Consider the following 9,185-nt stretch of genomic DNA (forward strand, 5'->3'; position numbering starts at 1 on the left):
CAAACAGGCCTAGATCTGGGCTTGGCGGGTGCCGCCAGCCAACAACACCACCGCGCCGCCCCATGACCAACGGCCACGCCGCCGCGTCGAGGGCCACCATGGCACGCGGCGTCGCCGCCGCCTTGCCACACCACCGCCGGCCGAAGGGCACCGCAGTCGGCCGAGCAGGGAGGTCCGCACGCGGGGAAGGACAGGCCCGTCGACGCCAGCAGCACCACGCAGGCCACGCCCAACGACGCCCGCCGGCGGGAGGAGGGAGGGGCGACGGGAGCGCTGCACGAGGAACGGGGAGAAGTCCCCGGTCGCCTCGCTCGAGGAGGCGACGCGGGGGAGGTGGCGGGTCGAGAGGGGGGAGGGAGCCGGGATGGGGGCACGGGCGACCGGCGGTCGGCGGCGACGGGAGGAAAGGGCGGTCGACGGCGGCGGGGGGAGGGCGGGGAGGAACCCTAGCCCAGGAGCGGCGGGGCAAGGCCTCGGTTGGGTTCGAGTATATGATTATTAGGAAGTATGTTTAGCGCCATTTAGCTCCTGTTTAGTGCCAATAATCTAGCTGATTTAGAGGCTGCAGCTATTTACCATAGCACCCTATTGTGCACTTTTGGTTGTTGTCGTCCCGATTAGTAAACTGATACCATTAAACCTTACCTTGCCGTAAGGGAGAGGACACCATCTAAAGTTATCCTGAATATTGGTGGAAATGCAGTTGCACTTTAACCTAAGAACAAACAAAGAAGAATAAAACTCTTGACCGAAAATATCATGAAGTATTATCAAATCAGGAATCTTCTTAAACATTGTCCAGCCATCTAAATTCCAGATTGATAGAGATGTTAGGAATCAGCGTTCAAGCACTTGAGGAAAACGATGCGGAAGCATGGTTAGCAGCGTCGAGCACTCGAGCACGATGGTGCCGAAGTGGGGTGCACTCAAGGTCAAGGATGATGATACGGATGCAATGTCAACAGTATCGCTGGCCTCTTCAACTTTGCTTCTCTGCGGAGCTTCCATTGCTTCACCCAGCATCCCTGTCACCTTCCCACCTGATAATGACTCAAGCTGTTCAGCCAGCGGGTACAATTTCTCGCCTTGAATCTGCAACGTAAACAAAATATACAACCAAACAGAAAATCACCCTACATTGACATAAATGGCCAATTTACACACATGCATGGCAAGTAAAACTTGTAACTGTGAAATTAGCACGTCCTAATATAATTCGACTCTCCTTACAAGATGTCGTTGCTCCGGGTCAGAAGAATTTACAGCAGTGGTAGTGGTGTTCTTGCTTGGAATAGACGTAGCACAGAAAGTATCATCAGTTTGTGCGAAGCCCGGTGGAACCATCACAAAGTGCATTTACATTCATACCATTCGGCAAGTATGTGAGGCTTGGTTGGCATTTGGGTACACCATCTGCATAGTAAAAGCACGAAAGTCAGGTGAATTGACTACTTGTGACATAATTTGAACATGGGCATGGATGGATGCACTTTGCAATATCAGCTGATGCATTAAGGATTAAAAAAAGTAAAAAAATGGTCATCTCTCATCCCATAATACCTGTTGGTGTAGATTGATTTCTTGATGCATACCACGCCAAGCATGGTGCAGTGGACTCGGCATGTTATACGTATATGGCGTCATGCCGCTAGGAAACCCAAGGAGTGAAATGCTGTTGTGGGAACTAGGGGCTGGGGCCCGCCAATGGTGGGCCTCCTGAGAGCGTTCTTGTGGCGCACTTGCCTTGTTGAAGCACCTCATTGTACCCCATACAGCCATTTTCACACACACACACACACATTTCTCTAGTAACATTGAACTAAGGGTTGTTAGCCTTACGTTTTCAAATGTCTAACAATGCGATAAAGCCAACGTTATATAAAGCAAGGCATATCTAACCTTACAAGAACCTCGATCAGGACAATAATATAAAAAGAAGCTATAATTGTAGCTATCCATCACATATTGTTTGCTTCAGAAGAACTGACAAAAAAACTGCAAACTTATATCCTTTCAAAGGGAATCGCAGAAAAAATCAAGAGCCTGCAAGGTGCTATTTGTTCATCCTACCAAGAACAGCAACATCAAGTTAATATAACATCCTTTTCTTTGAGAAGCAAACAAGAAATACCTACAATTTGTTCCACTGAAATGTTATAATCCACTCCACTGGCATGTGACATAAAAATTTCTGAGAAAATTGCAGGCTAGTTTCAGCGTGCCAATTTGCAGTATGTACTACAGCTGCCTGCTACTATCAGAGTATCACGCATCCATCCACCCCAAAAAAGGAGTAAACGCGGGAATTGACATTGAATGTGGATGAAGTGATCACCTTGAAGATGCGTGGCTTCAGGTGCTTGGAGCAGATCCATCAGGCGTGTGCCCCTCTACTCCTACGGCTTCATCAAGATGAAGAGGCTAGAAAGAAGGAGCGACAGAGGTCGTCCCCCTCTCCCTCTGCTGGCAGACCCAAACCATCAGCTAGAACACGGCTAGGGCGCGGGGAGGCCATGCCATCACGGATCAACAGCGAGAACGCAGGTCCTCACAAGTTGTAAGCGCCCCTGACCACCACGTCGGCATGGTTGAGAAGAGATGGATCTGGGCGGTGGTTTCCGGTGACGAGCGAAATAGAAGTTGCGTGTACCCATAGTAGCTGTGTCGGCAGCGGCCATCACAATGAAATATAATCATTGCGTGTCGTCGTGAGTTCTTGAAAGGTTTCACCTGGATTTTCCTGGACCAATGAAGCAAAAACATGCACAATTTCTCAAACAAGGTTAGATGAAGTATGTGAATCAGATGCAGTATTAATACAATAAAAAATAGCACTGTCATCAAAGGATTCACTTACAATCGAAAGAAGAAGCAGCAACATGATTTTGCTTGGCTCCGTCGGATCTGGACCAGATACCTGCACCATAAAAATACTCAGAAAATGATGGCATAAGAAGATTACCTAGCAATAGAAAAGCAAACTAAATGTAGACGAGTGTATCCTTATTGTTAAGATTCATTTAACAGGAATTTCCCGACCATCATTTAAATGAATTGCAAGAATTTTTTCGTGATATTTAATGTAGAAAGCTAACATTAAATTATATGGTGTGCCATGAACTTATTAAAATTTCCTTGATGTACCTGTATCATGGGATCCATGAGATTCATGGCCTAGTGATCACTAACCATGCCACCCATTGCCATTCTGTAACCTCTGAATGTAGTTTTTCTCCTCCTAGCATTGACATGGATATGAGCATGAGTCATATTGTTGAATTCTCTAAATGGTTCACACTTAACTTTCCAACACAAAACGAAGAAAAGATATATTTGTAAAATTGTCAAATAAACATGCTGGCCAAGGTTTCTATCAAATAAAAACAGAGCTATAAAAATTGTCGTAGTTAACAAAAAAAAGTCAGGGCTATTACAAAACGCAGGTGCCCAGATTCAGATCGCTACAGACATCACAAATCCAACACTACAGATAATACTACCATGGTAGCCAGGAATCATAGTTCATGTTTTGTTGAGTACATACATGATACTACCAGGTCAGAACCTACAGACACATGATCATTGATTTGTACTATTCAACCACACTGACAACAATCGTAACCCGAAAATTAAGTGGCTTGAAACTGGCAACCCAACCCATGAACAAAGCGGCATCGATCTGGAACGCAGGACAAACAGTGCCTTGCAGATGCAGTTTCAGCATAGATAAGCATAAGTAGCATATATTAAAAAATATTAAAAAAGGCTTGTGTTCAGTTGGACATGAATAGCCTCATGATTCCTGAGTCAGATGAACAAAACGAAATCAAACCAGCACAAGGATAGGAGATCCAAGATTGCCCAATTCTACAATCGGCATCACCACACTTGTAAACAAGATAACAGCTTTACTAATTCCAGCGCATCAATTTCTACATAAACAAAATTACCACAATGAAATCCACGTCACTGGAGTTAAATTACGCAAATCTGCATAACACTCACGGGTGGAGGACAGCCATCAGTCATAGTAGTATTGGAGATTGTGGCCGTACTGGTGTCACAGCTCGATATGTTCAGGTGGGAACCTTTGCCACTGCTCACCTCGATGCTGCTATCATGTATCTGGAGCTCGGGGGGAGAGGCGGCACTGCTGCTTCCCATCTGCATTGCATGATCCCGGCTGCCGAGGCACAACACCATCGACCCAACGCTGATGGCATGCTCGCAGCCACCTCCCCTCCTTTTATAGGGAGTCAAGTTGGGCGCAGACCCTACTCTCTTCTCCTTGGATTGCTTATCCGTGGGCGACGAGATCACCCTCCGAAGAGGAAATACACAAATGACGACCCTTGATAAGAATGGAATTTATCAAATCAAGCGAGTCAAGATGTAAACCTAATTATATGATCAAAATAGAACCATTAAACAGTAGGCGAGTCAACATGATTTTAACTGACCAAACTTCAAGTAGAACACAATTTATATAATTGTATAATTTAGTGATGAAAACTTGCAAACATACTTCCTATTTGTCTTCCTGGGAGATAATCAATCTTGTAAATATTCATCCTGCTGACATGACTTGTCATACTAATCAAACTATACTTAATTATCCTTGTCTACTCCATAACCTTAATGTGTTGATGTGAACTTGCTCGGCTCCTATAAAGAACAGCGTTGTAGCACCTAAACGTACAACAATTGCTATACACTCCTCAAGCAAACAACAAAGCTACTGCACTAATCAACAAGCCATGGCCATGAGTATGGCAACCGGCGCCATGGGCTCCCTGCTGCCCAAGCTGGTCGAGCTCCTCAAGGAGGAGTACAAGCTCAAGGAGAGCGTCAAGGAAGGCGTCCGATTTTTTCCCTGGAAAATAAAATTCACCTTTCAAAATATGCCTACATTAATACCTTTGATTTGATGATGTCCAGAAAGCAGAGTCTAAACAACTGCACTGGACCAGAATGCCATCTATTTTGCTGTTTTCTGTAAACTTCGTATGACTCCAGCAATTCACACTAACACTGAATGGAAATTCGTGTAGCACAGTTTGAATGATCAGTAAAGGTATGAATGCCATACAGAAAAGTCATCAACCATAACAGAAACTTCCATCCCTTTATATGTGCTCGAACAGCAATATCCATGTCTTCAACTGTTGTTCTCTCCATCCATATTCCAGAGTCCTCGAGTGCCTTAATTCTCCACACTCCTGCTGTTCCGTTGAACCCCCAAAAAATTGAGGAATGCTCCCTTAACCTGTTGTTCAACCTCAAAGTGGAAGCACAGATTTAAGCAAACAAACAAACAGAGCATAGATGTAATGTGATCAACAAAATTGCGATCATATGACAATTGTGATAAATCATCACATTTACGGTTCAAATCAACAAATTCCAAATCACTTGATATTGGCTACCAACACTCAGTTAACATGGCAGCAGCAAACTATGGCAGAGGAGAAATAATGGCCTCCAACATGTTCAGATCATGAAGAGAAAAGACTTTTTTTGCGGAAGAGAAGAGAAAGACTGCCTGAGCATGGCCCGAACAGAGAGAGGGAAGGGAAGGGCCTTACATAGAGAGCCATGGCCTGCACGCCCGCCATGGTGCTCCTCCGTCACACCCGCAGCCTGCAGAAAGCAACCGCACGGATCAAATCAAAAAATCCAGAAGAAGAAGATGAGGGGAGGGGAGGGGAGGGGAGGGGAGGGGAGGAGGATGGAGGGCCTCAGTACCTTTGATGTCTACGTGCTGCAACTCGTTGCCGGTGTCGATGGCCACCACATCAGCAAGCACCGAGAGAAGGCCGCTGCCGCCGTCGTCGTCGCCCCATCCCATCCATCCATGTGTGGGTGTTGGGCTAGGGTTTCATCCCCATCCATCCATTGGTCGGGCCGGACCACCATGGCCGACCTCGAGCAGACTAAAAAGCAAGTAGGTGGTGAATCCAAATTCAAGAATGGTGTATTATAGTGGTAGAGATATTGGTATACACAGAACACGACACTACAATGGTAAGTAGTAATTCTGTAGTTTTGATGCATAACAATCCGGTGATCCAAGTATATAGGCAGAGGTTCTATACATAACTTAAGAAATATATCATAGTGACATATAGTGTATTTTTTCAGTCACACAGGTAACTGAAAATACAGGAGTAGACAGATCTAATGAATAGCGTGCTATACAAAATAGCGTGACCTCTGAAAATATGCTATTAGCGAGAGATTGTACACTGATCAATTTAACTAGACAATTTTCTACACGCTATAGCACGCAAGTAAATTATGTCCAGGTACCATCTCGGCAAGCTGATTACCAAAACCAATATTTCTGAAGCACTGAAACTTGGAACTGAAGCTGATTACTGAATCAAATATCCTGGAGTTGGACCTGAAGCACTTTCGAAATGTGAGGATTGCTTAGTGTTTTTATCAACCAAGGACAAAGGAAGAGGTCAGGGGGGACCTGGATCCCGCTGCCGGTGGAGTCGACAGGGGTGGCACTATACAACTCCGAACAGGAAGCCGAGAACAGGCGAACTCCCGCTGCATTCCTGAGCATCCGACAACAACCTTGCACTCCCTGCAAATCTTTGCCACAGGTGGTGACCTGCAACAGTTGTCAAGTTCAACGTTTTGTACTACCATGCCTCATAGAAGAGAAAACTGAATCAAAGCAGCACATCGGCCTAAGGCATCAGCACGAACAAAAGTAATAACACATTAAAAAGTAAAAATAATTCTCAGAGAGAGCACAATTTCTATCTATAGAGAGAAAGGAAAAGAAGTGGGTAGACACTTGCATCTTCTGGCCAGCGGGGAAGAAGACCAACTCTACCACAACCTCATGGCAGAGCCGTGTGTCGTGGGGATCCCATGGAGGTGCACACAGAGTACGACGTACCAGTGACCTCCACCGTGTGACGTTACTGCCCCCATCCTCTACGCCCCCCCTACCCCCACCCCTTTGCTGTGGTGGGCGGCGCAGCTCCGGCCGGCCGGCGTGGAGGGGCTGCTGGGCGGGCCGAGTCCACTCGGGAACGGACAGAGATGGGCGGAGCAGCTCCGGGCGACGGCGAAGAGGACTATCGATGGGCGCCGGAGTGGAGGTGGCTCTGGCCGGCTGTGCGCGCGGCGGCGGCTAGGAACCCTAGCGTCACGGTGGAGAGCGGGCTGTGAGGAAAAGAGGATGCGTTTTCGCCGATGCCATCGCTACTTTTTACAGGGGAGGTGCGGTACAGTAAAAGGAGACGTGGCTAGCGCGGTTACTCGACCTTGATGCGCACCTGAATGGTTTTAATTGCTGATATCCGAAGCCTGCAGGAACCTGTGGTGGGAACATGCCAGGCACTCCTGGGCCGACGTAGAACTGTCAGGGAGCAAAATTTGTGGTACTGCGGGTGCTAGAACTCCTGCCTTCTGAATACGAGCAAAGTGTGCCTAGAAACAATGTCAGTAGCATTAACCTTGTGCTGTGTCCCATGTATATATTCTTGAAATAGTTGCAGATCTAATGTTCAAATATTCAGTAACACACAGGTGACAAGAGAGAACTTGTTTTACTTAACTTTATTTATTTGGACGGTAAAAAAATAACCATTTTGTTAACACTCGTCCACATTGATTCTCAGTCTATGTTATTCTTAGGATGGGACAATATACAACTTATTTATAACTGAACGGATTTTCTTTTAGTTCATCAGCTATGTGTAGAAATGAAACAAATAATACGTAAATAATTGGACATGTAATAGACATGGACACATAGCAATATTAGAACTCAAACAACACTTATCAGCATATAAGATTAATTAAAAGAAGTCACTACTTATCACTTATCAGCAGAAGGCACCTAATGTACAAAATGATCACTTGGGAAAGACTTACCACTAGCATCGCTCGTCTTTCCTCTTTGCCTTGAGCTACACCAACATACAATGGCTTTTTGCCAACTATCTTCCTGTTCATCCCGTCAATCTACCACATTGATTAAAGATGATTTAATAATCTAAACTAGTCAACTGGATGCATTGGGCACGTTTGCATACAACTAAACAATGTTACTTACAGCCTTGTGGACAGCTTCAATAGTTGTAAATGACACAAAGCCATAACCCTTGCTCCGTCCTTGTGAATCAGCCATAACCTAAAAAAATGTTAAGAAGGTGAGCCATGATACTAAGAAACAGAATTAGCTAGTAAATAAAGAGAGAAGTACCTTGCATGATCCTATCTCACCAAAAAATTCAAATAACCCTCGAAGATTTAGATCATTAATACTATCATCTAGATTCTTCACGTATAGATTGAGTACTTGTTTATTTTCCGTTTTTTTTCTGCGTGTCTCTTTTATCTTTTCACAGATTTTGGGTATTCTTTGGGCCGTACGCAGTGTGCATATCATATATATAAAAAAAATTACACACATATATATACATTGTGTAATAAAGAATGTATGTGTGCGATGAACATTTTTATAGTACGGAAAAATTATACACGGACTCGTTAACGTAGCAGGCACATACCTTTTTATGCTATTACTATTGACATGTACTAGCCATTTTAACTGTTCCTTCTTTTTTATTTGTCTTTTTTTTAATTTCTTTTATCTATTCTCAGATTTAGGTATTTTTCGGGCCGTATGCAGTGCATATCGTATATTGAAAAATTATACACATTATGTACAGTGACCATAATTATATAATATACCACGTACTAAAATTATGGTCACTGCATACTATTCAAAAATTATAGTCACCGCGTATATATTGTATAATGATATAGTGTACAATATATGATGTGTATTTATAAAAATAACATACAATATGTATATTGTCAACATTTTTCAATATACTATACACACACAACATACGGCCAAAGAATACCCAAGACTAAAAATTATAAAAGAAATCCGAATAAAAAAAACACACCAAAAAAATGGAAGAGTCCAAAAGGCTAAGACATGTCTAAAGTGTATAAAAACATATATGTTATCTGTGTGAACATATATGTTTGTTTGTGTTTCCCTATTTACAAAAAGGTCACCGTATATTAAAAAGATGTGTATATTAAAATTTTGTTATTAAATGTTATACGATACTGAAAAAGGTTATACAATATTAAAAAAACGATCATCGCACTAGTAGAAAAAGGGGCAAATCTGAGACACATTA

General features: G+C 43.8%; 1 long non-coding RNA gene across 14 annotated transcripts; it reads right to left on the reverse strand.

The window, feature by feature from the left end:
* Nucleotides 1-669: 669 nt before the first annotated feature.
* Nucleotides 670-7,268, reverse strand: LOC123068649 (uncharacterized). Of its 14 annotated transcripts, none has more exons than XR_006431927.1 (11): nucleotides 6,917-7,267; nucleotides 6,479-6,622; nucleotides 5,746-6,403; nucleotides 5,586-5,640; nucleotides 4,105-5,266; nucleotides 3,145-3,238; nucleotides 2,858-2,917; nucleotides 2,651-2,740; nucleotides 2,336-2,567; nucleotides 1,231-1,413; nucleotides 670-1,092 (listed from the first exon to the last, which is right to left on the reverse strand). It is a non-coding gene; the product is annotated as an uncharacterized lncRNA (long non-coding RNA). The 14 variants fall into 14 exon arrangements; XR_006431929.1 differs by having other exon boundaries at nucleotides 670-1,040; nucleotides 1,231-1,285; nucleotides 1,369-1,413; nucleotides 2,336-2,740; nucleotides 6,917-7,266; XR_006431924.1 differs by having other exon boundaries at nucleotides 1,231-1,285; nucleotides 1,369-1,413; nucleotides 2,336-2,740; nucleotides 6,917-7,266.
* Nucleotides 7,269-9,185: the final 1,917 nt, after the last annotated feature.

Source organism: Triticum aestivum, chromosome 3B, assembly GCF_018294505.1.
Source record: "Triticum aestivum cultivar Chinese Spring chromosome 3B, IWGSC CS RefSeq v2.1, whole genome shotgun sequence".
NCBI classification, from domain to species: Eukaryota; Viridiplantae; Streptophyta; class Magnoliopsida; order Poales; family Poaceae; genus Triticum; species Triticum aestivum.